The following is a 23386-nucleotide window of genomic DNA, read 5'->3' as shown; positions in this document are numbered from 1 at the left end:
AAGTAAAGTGTGAAAAATTGCGACAGTTGTCGTGTTCGCCAAATTTATATATATGTATATATATGTATGTATATATGTATAAACTTTTGATTTGACGATGGTTTTGGATATATGGACCCTGAAACGAAACACTATATAAATATTTCCGAAAGCCACACTATGATAACGGCTAAAATACGTAGTAGTATTTCTTTGAAATCTACCTAAAATTTGTGTGAATTTTATTACTTTAAAAATACTTCAAAAAAATTTTGAACGTGATGTCCTGTTGAAACAATATCAAACCTTCAATATTAAACAGCACGCTAAAGCTGCATCGTCCACCCGTGCGATGAGTGATCAACATTTCCCCACCGTACTGGTTCGAAATGGACTTGTTTCAGCGTGTTTGATCGTCGAAACATAACGCGGTTTCAGTGAACATGAATTAGAAAGGGCACACACACGTACGCGATGTTTCGATTTTTTTTTTTTTTTATGTAGGAGGAAACAGCGTAACGAACTTTATTGCGTGTAATGATTACGGACGAAACAACGAGGCCCGAAGGAGAAAACAATTATTTATTGTTTCGCTCGGGGCTGTTCATGCTCTCTGTAGCGGAGCGCATGCACGGAGAGAATCACTGTGAAGAGCGAGTGGTCGCTTCATGAGGAATTTGTGGAGGGGGAGGTGGTTGGAGCGCCCGTTCATTATGCGTGGGGTGGTTTAAGTCCTCCCTCCCCCTTATAGTTATCGCGCAGTTACATTTCGCGAAGGGGCGGAAAGGGGTGGAAGCGTATTAGCGCATTATTACTCTCGACGAGGCAGCCACTCCAAGACCTCCACGCCACCCGCATTGTTCCGACGTCACTAGTTGATTTGATTACGTAATGTCACGTGCCCCGCCGCAGGGGTGGAGGGGGGAGGGGGTGTGTGACGACCCCCTAGCCCCCCCCCTGCTCACCTGACCCTCCACCGAGCATTATTGCCGAGGCGAACAAGCGGGCGGCGTGTGTCGCGTCCGCCGAAGTGATGGATGCGACTCCAGGAGTGTTACACGGACTCCCGATACAGGAAATATGTCGGCGTGCAAGCCCGCGTCGCCCAGTTCCCATGTTAAAACACTTCTCCCGCCCAACGCGCTCAGGGAGGAAAAAAAAAAATTAATGACAAATATGATGGATTCTGTAACAAGGCCCCAGCCACCACACACTCCCTACCCCTCTCTCTCTCCCGCAGTGACGCTGGCCCGTACATCCATCCTCCTCCCCCTTTCGCGGCGTTATTTATGAACTGTTGCACCTCCGTTCGCGCGGTTACCATATTCAAATCCCGAAGCTGTAAAAATAACACGGCAAAAATTATACGGGGCCCGCGATAATTTATTATGCTGCCGGTGACGCAAGAACTGTTCGTCCGGTAATAAATAGACTGATGAAAACGCAGACGGGGTTGGGAAAAAAACTCGATATGCTAATTCGCTGGTGGTGGCAATAAGGCCGGCCGCGGTCGCTGTGTTCGCCGCGCGCCTGCGAGAACTGTGACTGGCGCGGCACAGGAGGGTTCCGCTACCGGTGTCACTTGCGGCTATTCGTTATTCTCTGCGATAATCAGTGAGATGTTTTACCCATTTTTAATAAAAGGCGACATTATTTTTAATGGAAAAACCATACATATTTTAACGTGAAACTGTTTTCAAAACTTTGTAGCCCCTTTTCATGCATTGTGCCAGTTAACACACACAAAAAATAATCGAGACTACAAATTCTTCACTATCAATTTTAACTTAAAACTGGTTTTTGTATTATTTTGGTAAATTATTAAAATAGCAGTGACTCATACCTTGTTGTGCGTGTATGAAAATGCAAGAATTTAATCATAAATGCTTATAAAAAAAGATTGCAAACCTCTTTTTTAGATTAGAAAGGTATATTCTATCTCAATTAAAATTTAAAAAAGACTGTTTTTGTATAATCTCATTTACAGTTCTTATTAGTGGATTCCCACAGACCCGCTAAATGGTTGTGTTCTTATTTCAGGGGAAGGTAATTATATGTGTCTTTATGAGTTTTTGGAATGCTAGACTGGGATTTAACAAAACGTTCGTGAAATTCAGAGATAAAACATACAATTATTTAATTTTCACACAAATAATTTTAAAGCATAAACATCGTTTTGCTTAAAAAATATATAAATTTGCTAATTCTCAAAACGTTTGATACTGTTCAGTATAGTAAGGTGAAATATAAAATAAACAATGACATTGTCATAAGAAAAACGTGAAAATTTACGACACGGTATTCCCCCCAGAAAAATATGTAGTTGTGCATGTTTAACACCATAAAAATGCCTAACTTTATGAGTGTATATAACGTTAGGCTGGGTTGAGCCGGCTTATTTCGGGAGGTATTGATGTTGCTGTTGAGTACCTCCCCGTTATGTGAGGGGTTGAAATAAATTTTTTTTAAACTTACTTTTATATGACAAAATAAATAAGAGCAATTCCTGATTTCCATGTTCTTTGCAAGATGTTTCCTTTTAATATAAACAAATGTTTGTTATTTCCTTTAAAAAAATTGCTTAAAAATTAATTAATTTTAATGCATCCATCTCTTAGTGAAAATGTTAATTCATGTAAAACTTAATTAAAAATATTTTAAATTTCGTGTTTAACCTGTAACATAGATGTGAAAATCTTAATATTAACAAAAAAATTTACTGTTATAAATAATATAATTGGGGGGGGGGGGGGGATAAATACAAAACGCCGCAACGTGGTTCGCCTGTTTAATGGTCACTTACTCGCAATAAGTTAAAATTATTTTCGATTTTTAATTTTTCTTTAAATAACTATATAGTTGTATACTTTGTATTGAGTGGTTCATTGTAAGTTGTTTTACAAGTTAATCCATTTTTGTAAAATAAAGATTATTTAAGAAGTTTTAAAGTGCTTTAAAATTCTGATTTAAAAAAATTATCAAACGCTTTAAAATATAAGGAGTATATCCATTTCGAAATAAAAATTAATTACTTTTTACTTTAATTTTAAGTTACTTATATTATATGTTAGCTTAGCTTCAAGAATGAATAACAGCTAACGACGAACATGTTGATAAACATGAACTAAATAAACTATTGTAATCTCAATCTGCATAAATTTTTTAGGTAATTTTCTTCCCTTCGGTAAAACACCTTTTGCGTACTTACAAATCAATATGTTTCACTGAAACTCATTGTTTTCGCCATGACATTTAAAATAGAAAAAACAACTATTATCACTGCAAAATCATTGAAACGCGCAAGAGAATCAGCGAAATTCTGTAAGTGCAATAATTTGCAGGATTTTACTAATCTAAATAAAGTACTTCCAAAAAAATGGGAGCAGCTTGGTGTTCCAGGCGATAAGGGGAATGTAAATGTAGTTCCAGGTGATGATGGGAATGTAAATGGTGTTCCAGGTGATAAGGGGAATGAAAATGTAGTTCCAGGTGATGATGGGAATGTAAATGGTGTTCCAGGTGATAAAGGGAATGTAAATGGTGTTCCAGGTGATAAGGGGAATGTAAATGTAGTTCCAGGTGATGATGGGAATGTAAATGTAGTTCCAGGCGATGATGAGAATGTAAATGTTAATCCAGGTGATAAGGGGAATGTAAATGGTGTTCCACGTGAGAAGGGGAATGTAAATGGTGTTTCAGGTGATAAGGGGAATGCAAATGGTGTCCCAGGTGATACGGGGAATGTAAATGGTGTTCCATGTGATAAGGGGAATGTAAATGGTGTTTCAGGTGATAATGGGAATGTAAATGGTGTTCCAGGTGATAAGGGGAATGTAAATGTAGTTCCAGGTGATGATGGGAATGTAAATGGTGTTCCAGGTGATAAAGGGAATGTAAATGTAGTTCCAGGTGATGATGGGAATGTAAATGGTGTTCCAGGTGATAAAGGGAATAAAAATGGTGTTCCAGGCGATAATGAGAATGTAAATGTTGTTCCAGGTGATAAAGGGAATGTAAATGGTGTTCCACATAATAAGGAGAATGTAAATGGTGTTCCAGGTGATAAAGGGAATGTAAATGGTGTTCCATGTGATAAGGGGAATGTAAATGGTGTTTCAGGTGATAAGGGGAATGCAAATGGTTTCCCAGGTGATACGGGGAATGTAAATGGTGTTCCATGTGATAAGGGGAATGTAAATGGTGTTTCAGGTATTAAGGGGAGTGTAAAAGGTGTTCCAGGCGATAAAGGGAATGTAAATGGTGTTGCAGGTAACAAGGGGCATGAACAGTCTGACGGCGAGGCACGCGAGCTTCGCTCAGAGACTGGGGGAACGGGATAGCGGGGGCCGGACCCCCCTACGGCCGCCTAGCCGCCCCAGGCGCGCCCTGGGCGTCGCGAGGCGTGATGAGCTCTGGCTTCATTACGACCGCGCCGGTCGATGCATCATGACCACCCCGGGTGACGACGGCCGCTAATCTCGCCGTCGACATCTGAAGCGCGCGGCCGGACCCAACAAGCTGGCGCCCTCCTCGCTGTCGCCTCTGCCTCCCGCTCCGCGAGAATACCGTCTTCTAGTTACCGAGCAGTGCGCTCGCCGCCGGGAGCCAGAACGATAAAGCAACATTTCTATAGCTTCATGTATATAAATTTACTTGTTTATTGAACTACCCGGCGTTCCCGGGCTAAAAGAATCATAATATAAGAAACGTTACTTCCGAGTTTGAAGTCTGCACTTGAAAAAACTGGAAATTTTGATTTTAAAGTCCCACAATCTCGGTGCATCTAGGCTATGCATAAGCTAAACCGAGACGCCAACTTTCATTTTGTGAGAAGGCAAGTAACTCCTTGGCAATACGTGATGGAAACATTAAGCGATAGCGCGGTACAAATTCAAGGCAACGCCATCTATTGACGAAGTTATAAACTAAACTGTTTTAGCAGCCTCGAGTTTCACCAAGCGGATGGGTTTCACCAAGGAAATGGTTAGGAAGTGGCCAGACCTTACTGTATAACCATGAGACGGACATACAGAAATGACAGTACCTCACTGTTTGTATCGCTGTGACTTACCTTCTATTAATTTTTTATTATATATTTTTATAATGAATGGAATTTCTTAATTATATGTAGTCTATGTCACTCTCTGAGCTATAAACTATTTATATCCGAAAAATCACGTGTATCCGTGGCTCCATTGCTGAGTGAAATAACATACATACATACAAAAACACTTTCGCATTTATCAAAATAATTGCAAATACATATTTTTCCTATTTGCTTAAAGGTTTGCGGATAAAAATTATTGCTTTTTCGGGGAAAGTAATTTTACTTGCATTAAAAATAACAAAGGTTTAAATCTCAATTTGTCATCCTGTTTTTAAAAAAAAAATTTCAGTTGTTAAGCTCTTTTAAAAATCCGAGCGAAGTTTTCTTACAACCTGCGTGAATGGATTGTAAATTTCAGTGTTGCTGTATATACGAGTTCGCTTACAACCAGACGTAAAGTATAGCCTAATAATAAAATTAAAATCAAAGGCCTAATGTAACATGTCTCTATCATTCGGTGATTCCAATCACGTCATTTTTAAGTGTCGCATTTAATGTAACAATTTTTTACTTAATTTTTTTACATCCCACAATGCAATCACATTGAATTTATTTATTTTTATCTCATCAAGAATTATTTTAATGGAGCGGAATCGTTGTAATCACATCAAATATATGTTTAAATTTTATATTTTCCCGTATGTTCTAGAGAACAACCAACTCAATCCTTCCCCCTCCACCTAATTAAACTAAGAAATATTCCCCTACAGTTTATTTATAATGAAAAATTTCAATAAGCTCTCATGTGCAAATGAGAGTTAATTATTTCTAGCGAATGCAAATGCTTATCTACAGACTCGTTCTCACTGGTGGGACGTGGGTTGCTCTTCTGCTCCTGTTCTATGCTCGTGACGCCAGGAAACACGGTCGTTGCTCCTTGTTGACTGGGGGGGAGGGAGGGAGGTGAGTGATATCCTCCTGACCCTTACCGAGAGGGCTCGCTTGGGCTCGCAAGCAATCTGGACAGTGAAACGGGGGTTACAAACGTAACCATCGAGACTACGTTTTATGCACAACACATTATATTTTAATGTCTGCTTATTGCATTCATGCAAGCCAAAGTAAGGGCAATGCTCGACATGCAGGCACCGCAGCCGGTGAAGACTCGCGTCGGTTAAAGGATCTCTCCTCCTTATTGATAACCCAGCCATCATATCCTAAAGGATTTCCAGGCTGGGGCCCCCATGGGCACGGATACGGACACGCCGTATACGCAAAATGGAAAGGCGTTAGAGATGCGGCTATGCCCAGAGACTGAGGCTACCCATCCCAGCATAGGCACCACCACAGCCCCCCTACCTCACTCAGCTAACCAGACAAGTGGCTGCACAGTTAATCCTAAGTATTTTTTAGTCCCTGCCTGTAATACCTGCCACTTTCTGGCGTCATCGGAGCTCTCTCTCCCCCCCCCCCCTCCCCCGCCGCGGCAGGACTCGCCCTCCGAGGGCCTGGTCCATGTGTCGGGCAACGGAGCTCGAGGTGCCTACCCCGCTCCACACCGCGAAGTATCCGTGACGCAGCTGGCTGAACAGCTGACCGACGAGTTGTCCAGGGCGGGAGTGACTCCTCGTTAGCCCACCGGGGTAGTTGCGCGGGGAACATGTTTGTAAGAACTCTACTGGAATACACAAAAGTTAGGAATTACTCTCACAAAAACGTTAAGCGATAAACAGCTATAATAATTTATCCGGTTTTTAATTTTAAATGTTTGCTAGAAACAGTAGCTGTCACTTCTTAACGAGCGGCGAATGCGCAGTTTGAAATGCGTGCGACCAGCGAATGAAGGTGCCCGAGACATTAGGCACAGGCGTGTTTCTCGCGCGGTCGTGCGCGGCGTCGCGCGATGAGAAAATGCCTGTAGTCCGGGAAAACTCGCTAAGCTTAACGTTTCAGTTAGAAACTTCAATAAAATAATATTTACCAATGGCTGCAAATTAGTATATGTGTAATACAATACTTCCAGCGATTCGGTGCAATTTGACTCGTATTTAAACTATATTTTAGTAAAGTTTACGACCTATAGTACATAAATAAATTTTGACATAACTGTAGTACTAATAGTAAAGTTGTGATAATACATTATTTATTTATTTATTTGTTCATGAAAATTGGAGTTTTAAGTATTGCTGTTCAAAAGGCTTCTTATGGTTTTAGATTATATAATTTTGAAAATTACGACCTCGTGTTAGTTTCTACAAATAAAATTTTTATTTGCAGTATCCTGATCAATCTCTATATAGTGATTCCCTCACTTGAGATTCCAGGTACTAGGATGCTCTACCAAAGGTTAATATTTTTCTTATCTGAGCTACCAGGAGTATCTGTCTACACATACACAAACACAGAAGAGCGACGTGAAAAAATATTCATTTATTTGAAACAAGAGCTTTTACTGCTTCTAGCCAACATGCATATTAAAGCAAATGTTGCTGCTGCAGAAAATCCACAGGATTTCTCGCTAACACTACAGTCTATTAAGTGAATGCTGCCTCATAACCAAGTCAGCCCGATCGAATGCTTCAAGATGCTGGAGAACGTAGAAAATGGGAAGAATATTGGCGTTATTTTCCGATCCTGGAGGCTGGAACCATATCCTGGCTGGCCTCTAAGTCCTCATATTAACTGGATAATAAAGTCCAGCTTCGCTACGGAAAAGTTAAGATATTTCATCGTCAGGTTTCAGACTAGAAGAACATTCAATGCAGGAGTGAGCTGCTCCGTGTTCTGTAACTGTCAAAATATATAATATAAAAATATTTTTAATCAGCGAAAGCTAGATGTACATGGACATGAACATGGAGTTTGAAAATGAAACATTTATTTTCGCATATCAAAAGATGCCAAGTTTCAGCAAGCGTACTACGGCTGAGGAGAGTCACCAATACTGAGCCCCGATAGTTTCAAGAACATAGCTCAGTAAATGGTGTTTGACGTTTCCAAACAGGAAAATCATATATTTTCAAACATCGACAGTAGGATCGATATATCGACAAAAGGAAATATTCCACCAAACACTTGTGCTATTTGTCTGATACTTTACAATAGACTTGCGTCATACAACTTCCGCGAGCAGATTGTGAAAATTCTCTCATAAAAAACGGTGCGTTTTGCGAGATTTATTTACTTACGACTGAGATTTACTAGCATTAAGATGTACTAAAAACTGCATGTTTTCCAGAGCCAAAACTAATTTTTTCTCAAGGAAATTTCCGTTAAGTACGAGGAGTTGGCAGGACACGAACCCGCTCCTTCTAGCCTCCTTATCCCTTGAACTATTGGACAAAAAAAGTAAATACTTAAATTAATGGCTATGCAAATATTACCATTCCTGGAGTTGGAAGAAGTAGAAATTCCGTACTATTAAGTAAAAAACACACTAAATGATTTGCTACTGCAAAATCCGCTTGGCATCATTTCTTCCGCCGGACCGGAGCAGAATTAATGGTTGACCTAATTGTGTGATGGAACTGGCGAAACTGTAGACCTGCAGACAATTTATGACTGCCCGCCCAGTAAATGAAGGACAAAATTCGCCTGTTGTCGCAACTAATTCCGGGAAAGCTGAATTTTTGTCGTTAGACCCTTATTAGACACGTATTTCCTCAAAAGTCCCCACCTCTCCCCCTTGTGCTTTCCCCCCACCATTCTCGGAAGTTCTAAAATGTTGACCTTTACAGAATCGCTTGTGAATACGTAAATAATTGTGTAAAGTAGTAAATATATAGCGTATTTTGTTCTCAAAAATCTGGTTTTTAATATTGTTTCTGACAATATTTTCTTTAATGTTGATAGTTAAGGCGTTATAAAATCACAAACATAAAAAAAAAACGGGTTTTTTATGTCAAAATGCGCAGTTCTCGTTCTGGATGTTTTTAAATATTGGAAATAAACAAAAACTCTTCAAGTACATTTTGTAGCACACACTTTAAGCTTTAAAATGATGTATAGTTTATATCAGGGAATTCATTGGTTACTGCTGGGGAGGGGGGGAAGTGAGCGCATGCGTATGGCTAGCACGCTCCGACCTGCTACATTTATCTACCCGGCTTCCCTACAATCTACTCTTATCATGAGATTGTTATTTTCAATATTCCTCTGTTACATGCAGGATTTAAAACTTTAAAATTTAAATAGGAACCTTAATCTAATAGTAGGCGAATTATTAATATATTGATGTATTCATTTGCAATACAAAATGGAATCAAAAATAATTGTTCGGTGGTGTTTATTTTTACATATTACGGGCGGAAGGAACGAGAGCTCTCCGATGAAACACTTTGGCCTGCGTCATAGTCTCGGCTCGATTCCTGTTGACGAAAATCTTGGAGTTCCTGCTTGGTTTCGAACCCGAATCGCCTTTGACAAAGGCAAGAACTGGATCACTGCAATCCCGTTTCGAAATTATTTAGATAATGGTAAATTTGCCATAAAACGTATGAGGGTCAAGTGGCTTTTAGGGTTAATATGTTTGAGCCTTGGCAGCAAGAACTGGGTTAAGTGGCAGGCACACCACGTATGCATATTCTTATTGCATCTCGTTTATTAAGTCTTCGCGATGACGGAGCAGGAGTGGGCTACACGTTCTTGTCTTATCTCGGCAATAGCGTGAAGAGTGGTTTAATGGTTAGGGTCGAGGCGGGCGAGCTGCAGGGCAGCTATGAAAAAAATGAAGGGACAAACTTTCGGAGAACTGAAATTACATAGGAAGGATATGGTACTGACTCAATCTTGTCACAAATCTGTGGCTGTTCGATCAAAGCGAGTGACTGTGAATCCTCAACAGTTATTCAATCGAATACTCTGTGTGATGGTCCGACTAAATTAAAATTTTACCTTTCGTACGATCTGGCTTCTCGGCCACCATCCTTATTCGATGATGTTTCTTTACGTAAAGGAGCAAAGTCATCATTCCTGAAGGTATTTTCTGAGGGCATTACTTTGAAATTAAACCCCAACAAGATACAGGTACTGGTATAGTTATTGATGGAGGCTTTCTTCTCCATAGTGTAACATGGCCAATTGAAGAGACTTTTTGAGAAATCATTGAAAATTACTGCACATATATCGTCACAAAATATGGAATGAACTCAACTGTTGTTTTTGATGGGTACCCTTCAGAGCCAACAACTAAGGGAGAAGAACAGTCAAGAAGATCTGCTAAAAACTCATTATGTAACATAGAATTTGAGACAAATACAAAATGTATCACGAAAAAGGAAGCTTTTTTTATCTAATACGAATAACAAAAAAAAAAATAATTATGAAACTGTCTGAAGCATTAAATAGAAGGGGAATAAGTTCATTCATAGCCGAGGGAGATGCTGACTTAGACATCGTAAAAACAGGAATTGAACATCTCAATAAATTCAATGTAGTCATAGTTGTGGGATCAGACACATATCTTCTGGCACTGCTTGTAGCTATTGCGCCTGAAAATAACTCTGTATTCTTTCGAAAAGAAATCTGTGGTGAAAATCCTTCCGTTGTTTATTATGACATACAAACACTAGTAAATGTGCACAAGACCATCAGAAAACTTCTTTTATTTGCGTATGCATTTACAGGCTGTGACACCACCTCGTCATTTTATGGTTTGGGAAAGACAATATCTGTTGATGTGATCAAAGTTGTACCACAAGCCAAACTTCAAGCAGAGTTATTTTTGTAAAAATATGTATTTCGCGATGAATTACTCGAAAAGGGAGATACATTCATACTTGAAATGTACAGGCTTAGGAGATATTCTAATCTGAATGAAGCTCGCTACTACAAATTAACATCCATGACAAGTAAATCTGCTTTAAAATCTAACTTTGGTTTATCAAAATTGCCCCCACATCAGATGAAGCTCACCAACATCTATTACGAAAATCTCCAGGTGCAATATTGGATGGGCAATAAACTTCCACCTACAGATTGGGGTTGGAGGCATGAATATGTAAAGAAAAATTGCAGGAAAAATAAATTTATAAAACCTGTTCCCAGTACCAAAGCCTTTGCCCCTGATGACCTTTATCTTGTTTCCTGCAGCTGTAATACTTCATGCGGTAACAATTGCAAATGCAGAAAATCTGGTCTAAGCTGTTATGCTATGTGTGTAAACTGTAATGGATTATCATGTCTTAACTCTCCAAATTTCGACGAAGAAATTGAACTTCCTTCAGACGACTAGTGTCATAGTAAAGTTTGTAAATGTCAATGACTGATGCAGATGAAGGTCAACATGTATTGATTAAGGACAATTTGTTAAAAATTAAGGATACATTACTTTTATATTATAGGCGGTTGGGCGGTCTGTGATGCTGTCATCTAAACTACAATTTAATATTTAAAACATTTTAAACTTGTTTAACGTTATTCATAATCATGACAGCTACCTGTTTTAGCCAGTCCGGGACACGGCGGGTGGTGGAAAATGGGGGTCCCTTAATTGGGTAGGGGTATATTCCCCCCCGAACCAAATCTGGCTATGCGTATTTAAGTAAAGAATTTATGTAGGCTACACAGAATTGCTTTAAGTATTTGCTAATAAATATTATTGTTAACATAAAGTGCAAAAAATAAAAAATTATGTTAGGTGTTTTATGAATTATTTTATGAAAAAATAAATACTGATTAAAAGTAGATATATTATTCCTCAAATTATTATGAAGGCTACGCAAACGGACTGCGAATACAAAAGGATGCACATAGTAGGTCGGTGCACGCTAGCCATACGCATGCGCTCACTTCCCCCCCCCCCCCCTTCCCGGCAGTAACCAATGAATTCCCCGATATAAACTATACATCATTTTAATGCTGGAAGTGTGTGCTACAAAATTTACTTGAAGATGTTTTGTGTATTTCCAATATTTAAAATCTTCCAGAACAAGAACTGCGCATTTTGACATTAAAAACCCGTTTTTTTTTATGTTTGTAATTTTATAACGCCTTAACTATCAAAATTAAAGAAAATATTGTCAGAAACAAAATTAAAAACCAGATTTTTGAGAACAAAATACGCTATATATTTACTACTTTACACAATTATTCACGTATTCACAAGCGATTCTGTAAAGGTTGTGACACTCTTTTGAGTGCCACGTTGTGTTTGCTCAGGCTGTGTGTGTGATCGAGCCGCGGGCGCAAATCGTGCACGCTATCTGTGTGAAAGCGCGCGCGGCGATCTGGTTAGTTGCTGGTTTTGTCGCGCGGCGTTGCGATCTGGTGTGTTTTTGTGCTGTTGGAACGCGAGGGAATTTAGCGCTTGGGTGAAGGAATTGGCAGGAGTGGGCCTGTGTTAGGAGTTGGTAGGAGACAGCTGGTGGAGTGAGTTGATGTGAGTTGCTTAAACGAGGAATGTCGTACCTACTGAATAGAAGGGTTGGAGGATGAGTAAAAGGCGGTTAACTGTGAGGAAGCTTTCGCAACAAATGACGAGACGTTAAAAAAAAAAAAAAAAAAAAAAAAACTTTAGCTGCGCGCCCGAGACAAGAGTACAACGGAATAGAGGCTCACCTTTCATCGATTAGCTAACGAGAGTTATGAATTCAATCAGCATTAGTTTCACGAGGGATTGTGACGATGAGTAAGCAAGTGGAGAAAGAAATGAAGCCGAACTGCGTCGGAGTATTGGACTGATCACGAGAATAAAACGTTTTGCTCTCATAAATATACACGTCAGGGTGCCAGAAGTTGTAATAATATTTTTTGCCGAGGACAAGAAGGAAGTTTACTGCAGAGAGAGTTTTTTTTCATGGCGAATGAAGACATGAAGAGTGCTGCTACGAGGATGCCGTGTTCTACCTGCTTGGATATTGAAGTAGAAACTGGAGTCTACGAATAGAAGTTTTGTGAAATCAGTGCAGCAGTGATGACGTCAGCGCGGCGACTTCAAGGCACGTCAGTGGCTGGAGAGAATGGGGCCGCTCCTCCGACACTTCTGTAAATTGCTAGGGGCAATTTGATTTTTCTTCATAGATCAGTTTTCCTTCAAACTGTAAGTGTTGACATTTTTATTTTTTTGTGGATCTATCGAAGATTTATTTCTCTCTTAATTAGGAGTCTAGGCATGTGTAGGTTTTCCTCAGATTTAATATTTTTTTTGTCTCGTGGAGTTTTGCTCTGATTGACCGCTATGTTGTGTCGCTTTTCTTTCGTTGTTGCTTTTTTTTGCTGCCGACTAACTATTCGGCTGTAAAATCCGGCGATTAGGAAATGCTGATGCTTAGTCAGGTTTGCCACACAAATAGGATGAGTAGTTTGTAAAAAAATGTCTTCCTTTCCTGCTAAAGTAAAGTTGATTTTATTCCGTTGGAATTTAAATTATACTTATTATATTTATTGGTGCTCACCTTGTTTATCTTCATAAAGTAAATTCGTAACTGAAATAGTGAACTGAGGAAACTTTTGTTCTTGGTTAGGTGATTATTAATTTTATAAATGTTTTGTGGCATTATATTTTGATTACAAGGTACAAAGTAGGTATAGACTTTATTGCCAGTCCAGCTTGAAGCATTTTACCAAAATAGGTGTTTTATTATAATTTGTTTTAGCACATGTGCAGGTACATTCTTAAATACTCAGTAACTCTATCTTGGTGCTAAAAATGTATTTATTATTGTGAATAGGCCAGTGACCTATGATATTGATGTGTGTAATAGTACCTGAACAGAGAAATTTAAAATATTTTAATATTTTAATATCGATTGTTTACATATGCTATTTTGCTATATATATATATATTAATTTTTTATGAGATTTTTAGTGGGGTTAAGTGGTCTGGTGTAACCGGTGCACCGGACGACGGGGGCAGGTGGTTCCAGAATTTGTGAGGCTGGAGGTTGTATTGGAGGGGAACGGCCTGTATTCCCCCTTTACTAGAGACCTTGACCCCCATTGATTATTCTATTTTATATGATTTTAAGACTGTTGGAGTCTGTAACTGAAGTAATGCCTTCTTCTGATGTGGAATATTTACTGTGTTTATGTTTCTTTTGGAACTGAATATTATAAACTGATACCATCAGCCTGGGTTTATTATTATTGTAATCCAGCCATCTGCTTGGTCCCTATTAGTGTTTTCTGGCCCGGTCAGGCGAAAGAGGGGGTTACAAGGTCAACATTTTAGAATTTCCGTGAGTTGGGGGGGGGGGGGGAAGCACAAGGGGGGAGGCGGGGACTTTTGAGGGAATATGTGTCTTATAAGGGTTTAACATCTGACAAAAATTCAGATTTACCGGAATTAGTTGCGATAAAAAACCTTTATTTACTGGACTATTAGTGCAATGTATGGTGAGCAGCCACATGACCAGTTTGAACGACTGTGTGCCTGTATAAACTCGCAGATACTGTGGAAATGGCACTCGCAGTGTGATTAGAATCTGCACATATAAAAGGCATGCATTGGTTTGTGCCTTCAGTCATCCGACCTGCAATAATATATTTTCGTTCATCCTGCTAACGTGTACAAGAGAGTAAGACCTAGCTTTAGCAGTGTCGAGTACAGCTACTGGTATTCCGGGTATCTACGCACATATACGGAAACCTAAGATGGAGGCTCTCAGCACTGGAGGTTCTTACACTTTCTATTGTCCTATTAAGTGACTCAACAGATTATAGATTGCTATGGACCTGAAAATTATGCCGTCTTTCACGAGACAACACACGATACTTCCATCCAACATCGAAGAAGTATTCGCTTTTACTGTACCTTCAACACTAAACTTGAAACTGTTACAACCTGTGATGTATGTACGCAAACGCCCAAGCAATATGCGTCTCATTGTAGTTCAGTCAATAATCCTGCCTCAACAAGCACCGAGGCAAAGCCAAGCAGCAGCCATGGTCGCAGACATCGTTGTCTATGTCTCACCGAAGCAGTCATCGTCGAAGAAGTTGGCCATTGGGATACCTGTGTTCCTGAGCCCGAAAACAGTGAACCAGTTGGAACCGAAATCGATGAGAAAGTACACAGAGTCAACGAGGCAGTATGCGCAGCATTACTTTGCTTACGAAAATGTTTAAATGCCTTAAACTAATATTATTTATGTATTTTTTAAATAAATTTGTGAAATTTGAATTCTGTGTGTGTTTAGTTCTATAATATTATGCTACTTGCATTTCTAACTGGTAAAAACATTAAAAATTATTATTTTTTACTCATGTAGTATACCAGCAACTGTAGGTATATAAGTGAGTTCCAGACGACCGGAACCCCAGTCCACCTCTGACCACAGTGCAGTATGTAATGTCTAGTTTGACACATCTCACAAATTAGTCTGTTATCTTGCTTTTCTTGAGAATAAGTTGGCGTCTTTACCATCTTAAACTAAGACCTCGATGAACAGTCTACCAAAAATAAAGCATAACCTTATAACAGCAATGGTGACAGCATTGGAGACCTCAATGGTAGCACAGACCTTAATGACCTCAATTTAGAGATCTTGGTGGAAGATCTACCATCGTCCTCAGGGTCACAGATGGCTGAGACGCGGACAGCACCATAAATCCTGATGGCAACGACGCCGATTGCAACGCAGATCCCCTCAGCATCTTTGATACCGGCGGGAGTGGAGGCATCGACAGGTGCTGTTCCATCAGTTGAAGTTTCGTCAGCAACCTCGTAGACTTCAACGAACGACGGACGATTATTGCGCCAGTTGCTAATACTGTGGTACGTCATTCACTACACCAAAAATCTATCGCAGTCATGAAAGAAGAGGATGCCCGAATAATGAACCGCATAGAACACTGCTTCAATGCATTAAATGTAGTACACAATTTAGCCAACAAGACAAGTTACATTGATATTATAAAACCTGATCTGGATCAGGAAAGTGCAAGTAAGAACCTGTTTGCAAAGACTGTGTCATACATAACCAATGATCATGTTGGTAAATTTGTCACAGTACGATAGGTGTGGGTGTTATACCGAGGTCGTGATACTTTGGTGGTCCATTTGAAATCCGGTGAAGGTAGAAACAGAAATTTGATCAGCCCCAAAATGTCACATGACTGTTGCGTATGAAAATACAACTAACTAGCTTGCTTTAGCTATGACTCTTATTTTGTCTTTGTTTTTGGAGGAAAGAGGACATTTACTCAATAGTGTTTATCATTACTCGAACGTGAAAGTTGAAGACCTCGATGGTGTCTTTACCATCTTTAGTGCAGAACTCGATGACATCTGTACCATCATCAATTGGGTGGCTCTTCAGAATGTTCTGACCTATCACCCACAACAGCCATGCCAACTTTTAAGGCAAGGGTCAAGGTCTTCCAAGATAGTCACCATGACATCATAAACCAATATGGCGACCGTAACAAAATGTGCAATAGTGGCGTCATTATTAATAATGGTTGCTGTGACATAAGGGCGGTTGGTCATTTACCGCCTCCTGGCTCCAGAACCTGGAACCTGCCTCAGGACCGACTATTATGCACGTTTATTATGACGAAGTTCCCAAGAATCTTAAAGCAATTTTCATGCGAGTTGTAATTTTTATACACTGTTTTAGGTGTCACGTTCTACCAAATGAAATAAAGAAAATATATCAATATGTTCTTAAAAATTTTCATGAAATGCGGAATTTTGATTTAATACAATTTCTTGTGCATACGCAATTGCAGTTTTGCATTGTTTGTCTGGAAAATTTCAATAACGCAAATTAATCAATAAAAATTGAAACATAAACCCACAGAGAACCAATCTAAATAAAACAGATAAACCAAACGATTTACCTAAGCTAGTATTTTGGAAAACAAAACAACGAAATCACAGACGAACACATTCAGACTTAAATATGAGACAGCAAAAGAATTTCGTGGAAGGAATGCTTCATTATAAAAATAACATAACAGACGAACACAGTGGGCTAACTACACGAAATAGTTTCAATAATAACAGTAAATGCAGGCATACAACAAAACCTGGACAACGCAGCAAATATACGAGAACAACGATGAAGATAAACAGATATGGAAAACACAACGACAACACCGACGAACAAGTACACTTTCTATGAAAAACATGTTGCGACGTTTCGGGATCTAATCTCTGTACCCGTCATCAGATACAGACACTATTCGTGCCTGGTGACGGGAACAGAAACGAAAACTACCAGCCAAAATTTTACCATTTTGTGAAATTTCAGCCCTAAGGGGTGAAAAAGAGCTGAAAATGGTTTTAAGATAAATAATTTTAACTTCGAACTAAATCAAGCATATTAAAAATTGGTACCAGTAATAAACATATGATATCTACCAACCACAATGTCATCATTTTGCGGAATTCAAAACTTAGTTCGGTAAAAAGGTTAGGTGTGTTTAAAAACAAAACGCATACACTACCAATAAATTATAACTAGAAGTAAGAAACTAAAAAACTTACATCTATAGATAACTATTGCTTAGTTTTAGCGTTTATTAAAATTTGTTCATAAATGGAAGAGGGGGTGAAAACGGGGTAAGTATGTCACAAATTAAATTGTAAAAATTATATACTAAAAATTATTATTTTACTAATTTGTAACATTCTGCATCTAATGGGTGTTATGATTTTAATTTTGGATTAAAAAATAATAATTCATAATTCCTAATATGCTGGATTTAAGAGTTGCTAGTTAAGGCTGAACAATAAGGATATAGAGTTATAAATTGCTTTTTTTTTCTTTCTTTCAATTTTCCGGATTTCGTCCTTTAAGGGTGTGAAAAGGGTGTAAGTTTTATCATAAACAATTCATATAACCATAGTAAATAAAGCTGAATGTAATAAACGTAGCATGAATAAAGTAAGTACTTAATTTCTTAAATTAATAACCATTTTTCGATATTCATCTCCAAAGACAGTGAAACGGGGGCACATTTGTTTTTATAGTAATAAACCCAAGAAAATTGAGAAGAAGGTAAGAAACTCAGAACGAATTCCTTTCAAATTATGATTCGATATAGTTCATCTATTTTACACCAAAAATTAGTGAATAAGTCGTATTTTTTTTATTATAAATGTTTTTCTAAAGCTAATCAAGTGGGATATAAGTTGTGTGGTATTATTTATAAATATGCAAAATCTACCAACTTTTGAAGACCTACTTATGTAAAGGTGAATATTTTTAAATATGGTTTTAACATTAAACTTTAATACATTCTTATTAAAACAAGCTTACTTTCAGATTGTGGAAATGATAAATAAACTAACCTTAAAATACCATGTCTTATTCAACGTTATCCGAGGTATAAACTCTTAAGTTGTAACAGGGTTCAGTATTATTTAATAAATAAAAATGTTATGGAATCCATTAATTATGTTTTTGCAACATAAATTTTAACTCGATATACATTTTAGCGTTCATCTCTGCGTTTAATAGGAAAAAAAATGTTTTTGGTTGGTTTTTGTTTAAATATATCGTTGTCATAATTACTTAGTCCTAAATTTTTACGTTGGCATCATATAAGAAAACAGGAGAAAGGTAACAATTTTTTTTGTTCAAGATTTTGTTCAAGTAATACTAAAAAAACTAAGAATTAACTAATACGATAAATAAGAAATGTTATATATGCATTATAAAGTTAAAATAAAGATGTGATATTATAAAATAACCTTAAATAATGGGAGGTATTTGTAATAACGTAAAATTGTTTAATTATTTTAAGCAAAACATTGACTAAGGTAAATTAAACTGTTAGTGTAAAATAAGGTGTTATTTAAAACAAAATAGGCGTGTGTTTAATTTTTTTATATATAAATTGTCTACCTAATGAAATTAAAATAATGTAATGGTGATTTCATCAAGGTAAACTATAATCACGAAAAATCTAAAAATTAAGTGATAAGATCAGATACTTAATGAATACTGAAAATAAAAATGGCCTACAAAGAACCAATTAAATAATATCATTCTTAAACAGTTTTGTTATAAAATAAATATTTTATGCACCTGACCATATTTTGTGTCTGTTTATTTAGTAAAATGTTTGGAAATGCTTATTTTTCTTTCAATGGTAAGATTTTAGCAATATTCTTAAACTACACAAGCGAAGCTGTGGGTTAATAGCTAGTATTCTAATAAATACTAACCAAAATGTTTTCCTTAACATTGGTCTCCATCAAAATTTATTTGGAAATATTTTACGTTTAATTAAGGAGATATTTTGAATATTTGGATCTGTCACGTAACAAACGACACGTAGTTTTTATATAAGTATTAATGGCTGTCATTGAGAATACTTATATATTACCAAAGCCTGGGTCGAATGTAATATGTGTTGGGGCAGAAACGGAAGCACTTATTTCTTCACGATAAATACTTCTTCCTTCTTTCTTCCTCCTTCCTCAATACCTAACGCCTTAAAAGCTCCCATTAGAGGTCATTTCATTGCTGTTGAGCACTTCGCCAATTTTGAAAGCAAAATTGTTACCGCCCTACTCGCAGATACCACCCATCCAAGCGAACACTCACACAAAAAGGTATGACAACCAAATTTCGTGACGTGATTCCGGGGTGCGGGTCTGGGGTGGGGATTGGTTCTGTAGGCCCGCTAGTCGGCCGTGGGTTCACGCAGGGGGGTAGGGGCTGTAGGCTAGGGAGGCCCGTGGCCAGAGAAGTGTGGGTCGGGAGGGGGTAGGGGTCGAGAAAGGGAGAGCACATGATGTGACCTGGAGTGGTCGCATGGAACGTAGTGGTGCGACAAATGTTATCTCTGTGACAATCTGCGACCAGTGACATGAAAGTCACAAGGCAGTCTTTGCGACTATGTCGCTTATAGCGTCATCGTAATCACGAAGCTGCATGGATGGCACATTTTGAAGAGACATCAAAACAGACACTTGTTTGTAATGTATATGGGGGTGAGGGATTTTTTAAAAAAAAAAATTGTGTTATTATGTAAATTCGTGCATGGAACTGGAAGAATAAATATTTTTTTTTATAAATGACTTGTTTTATTACGTTCTTTTTATTTCACTATTCAAGTGCTGTAAATATTTACCAAGCGACACTGATCATTATTAATTAAAACATTATTATGTGAATAAAGAGAAACTAAATTAGCTGATATTTTATTGTCATGAATCATTTCACATTTTTCTAAATAAGCAAAATGTCTTGCTAAATTTCATAATTTTAAGAAGTAAAATATATGTATATCTTAAATTTTTTTAATACATTCTACGCATTGATACAATAATGCTGAACAATCATAAACGTGGCAATGTTCTGCACATATGTACACCTAAACACTTCGACTGTGTTTACAAGATTTATTTGTATTATGAGCAAAGTATATATATATATATTTATTACCTACCTAGTAATAAATAATCAAACCAATGAGATTAACTATGTACTTAATTTTATTTCAACAATTAGCTACACAAATAACATTTTATAATATAATATTCTTAATTTGTAGGGTAGAAACGCTTTAATACTCTATATTAGAATTTAATACAAGTTAGTTTTTCCTATTGCAGGAATTGAACATTGGAAGTTATAGTCCGAAACCACGCACACAACCTTGGAGCAAAATACGACAGTAATATGCAGAAAGTATTGGTTTTATAAACGTTTTAATGCCAGTAGTATAAGAAATTTCATAAATATGATTATTTATTTGATGGCTAAAGAAGTTTGTAAAATACATTCCAGAAAGATTTTACTAGCACGAAGATTTATTTGGCAAACCGCTACGCTTGGTATGTCTCCGATGTTCACGTAAGCGAATACAGACAGGTGGATGCGCCACACTTGGTCGGCTGTCTGGAAGACTTGGACTCGCGCTTGGAGCAGAAACGAGCACATGCATACGCTTTAGCCTGTAACACATTAAACTTTGTTACATGGTGCGAGCGCACTTCATTTCATTTAAGATTTTCATAAAATTAAATCTTAATTCCTGTACAGAAGTATAACTTTAAAAAGTATGTTTATTAAAAAAACTATTTTCAGGATATTACAATTCGTGTTTCTATTGTGAAACATTAATTTAATTTTAAGGATTCACTATTCAAAATTATTTCTTATAGCTTACATCACTTTTAGCGAATTTCTTATAAAGTTTTACTAGCCTACTAGTACACACATTAAAAACTTCCTAAGAAATCCTTGTGACATTTGAAAATAAGGTCCGTTAGATTTTTTTTCTTCTTTACCTCTATTTCAGGCATGGGATGAAATGCAAGCATGAACTGGATATTGATTTCATTAGGTGTCTCTCTTTGAAACCATAGAAACTTTACTGTGGACACGTGTAGTGCAGTCGCATTAACGAGGAAAAGCTATGGTGTCATGTAAGTCATGAAACAAATCTGGCAAGCGATAAATGTCTCTTCATATTTTCTCTCCATACGAATGTCTGAGACTAGCTATTATAGGTCCAGTTATAAGTAGACACCTAACTTGTTTCTTTATTAATAAATTCGTGGAATTAATTTCATTATGGTATGTCCTTCCGTTATTTTTTTTTGTGTGATACATTATTTCCCCATATACCTATACAAGTATAGAACAAGTGTGAAATTTATTTTCGTTGTAATATATTACCGCATTAATACTTTATTATAATTTATTTTCAGTCTGTGCCTTAAAATACCTTTTTAAGTAGTAAATAATTTAATAAAACGCTTTTTTAAGTCTCAGACGTAAGTCCTGAAAACTAAATGATGAAATAAATTCAAACTTTATAGTGCGAGGTGCTTCTATGTTAGTGCCATAATTTTTGCTACGGTGTCTGCAATCGCATAGAACATAACCCTTAAATTTAGAATCCTTTTTTCGAGGTTCTTCCCACTTACGCGTATATGGCGGTGTGGAACTGTTCCTCAGTCGTTTGGACGCTTGCTCGCTGAATGTTAATGCCCTGCGTGGCTGCTCCCTTACGTGGCTGTTGGTCGCTCGTTTTGCATATTTCTGCACTATACCACTGCGCCCCGTGCCATTAGAGGGACACGTTTACGCTACACTGCACTCTCAGTGACCTGGAAACATTTCCCATAACACTTGCACGTAATGCAAAAGCCGATCTAGCAGATCACTCTAACTGCGGCATTACAGGGATATGCATTGTGCAAGGTGACTACCAACTACCATATATTTTTCAGTCTAATAGTAAACTACCAGATTTTAATAACATTTTAAATAACTAAAGAAACACACATAATTTTTTTTAAATAAGAGAGTCGTTTCTTTTCGCATATGCAAAAAAATACCTGTTTAACAGTGCTTTACAATCATATACTCTATATTAATTATCATTGACGGGGCGAATGATTATTTTAAGTTATCTTTTGTAAACGTAAATAAAAGTTTTTTCGTTGAAAGAATAACTATAAATTGTAGGAAAAGTCACGAAATAAATTAGTTTTTTAACATATTATGGTACCTACTCTTAAAAGCAACCGAGAACTGCAAGAGATGTTATCAATTATTTGCTAAAACATGACATAACTTATTTAAGAACTGCAAATTTATTAAGAGTGTTTACATTAAAAAAATATTTTTGACGTGACGTCTAATAAATCGATGAACGCCGGCTGCACGCACGAAAAACTGTCCCACTACGGATGTCCCACTACGGATGTGTCCTGTTTGCTCATTGTACGCATGCGTGGCATCTCTCTTCATGTTCATTGTACGCATGCGTGGCATCTCTCTTCCACTCGATTGGAACAACCATCGATTTGACTTTCCAATCATATTTTCGTCGTTTGAATTATTAATATTATGTAATTTAACGATCGTCCACCGATTTTCAGCACAATCGGTACGGTTATTTAAAAGTAATGTTGAATATCCAAATACGTTTTGAACCAACAATGGTGTTTTACAGTTACACATAATAATTCAAATTACACCCGGGATCTTTTGCACAATGATTTAAAAAATATTGTAACCCATTATAAATAAGTTTGGTGTATTTGGGATGCGCATTTATTATAAAATCGTGTTATAAAAACGAAATAATATTATTCCCTACCATGAAATTTTTTTTTATAAATATGTATATAACATCTGAAACTATTATTTTCATGTAATATGGCCTTGTGGCCGTACGGTCAGCATAGCTAACTTACATTCCGAAGGATGTCGGTTCGAATCCCGGCAGCTGTGAAATAGTTTTTTGTACTTGTAAAAATAAATACGGCGCACACAACATTTCAAAAGTAATAAATATATTTGAATTAATGAATGCAAATAAAAGTAAATTTATTAATTAAATTGTACATTTCATTTCCTCCTTTGTATCCATACAAAATAGTGATAATTCAATAAAAATGATTAAATTTTATTCATAAAAGTATGCAGAGGTAGATTGTATCATACA

The sequence above is a fragment of the Bacillus rossius genome, chromosome 5 (genome assembly GCF_032445375.1).
Source record: "Bacillus rossius redtenbacheri isolate Brsri chromosome 5, Brsri_v3, whole genome shotgun sequence".
In the NCBI taxonomy this organism is placed as follows: domain Eukaryota; kingdom Metazoa; phylum Arthropoda; class Insecta; order Phasmatodea; family Bacillidae; genus Bacillus; species Bacillus rossius.
This window is presented reverse-complemented; position numbering follows the sequence as displayed.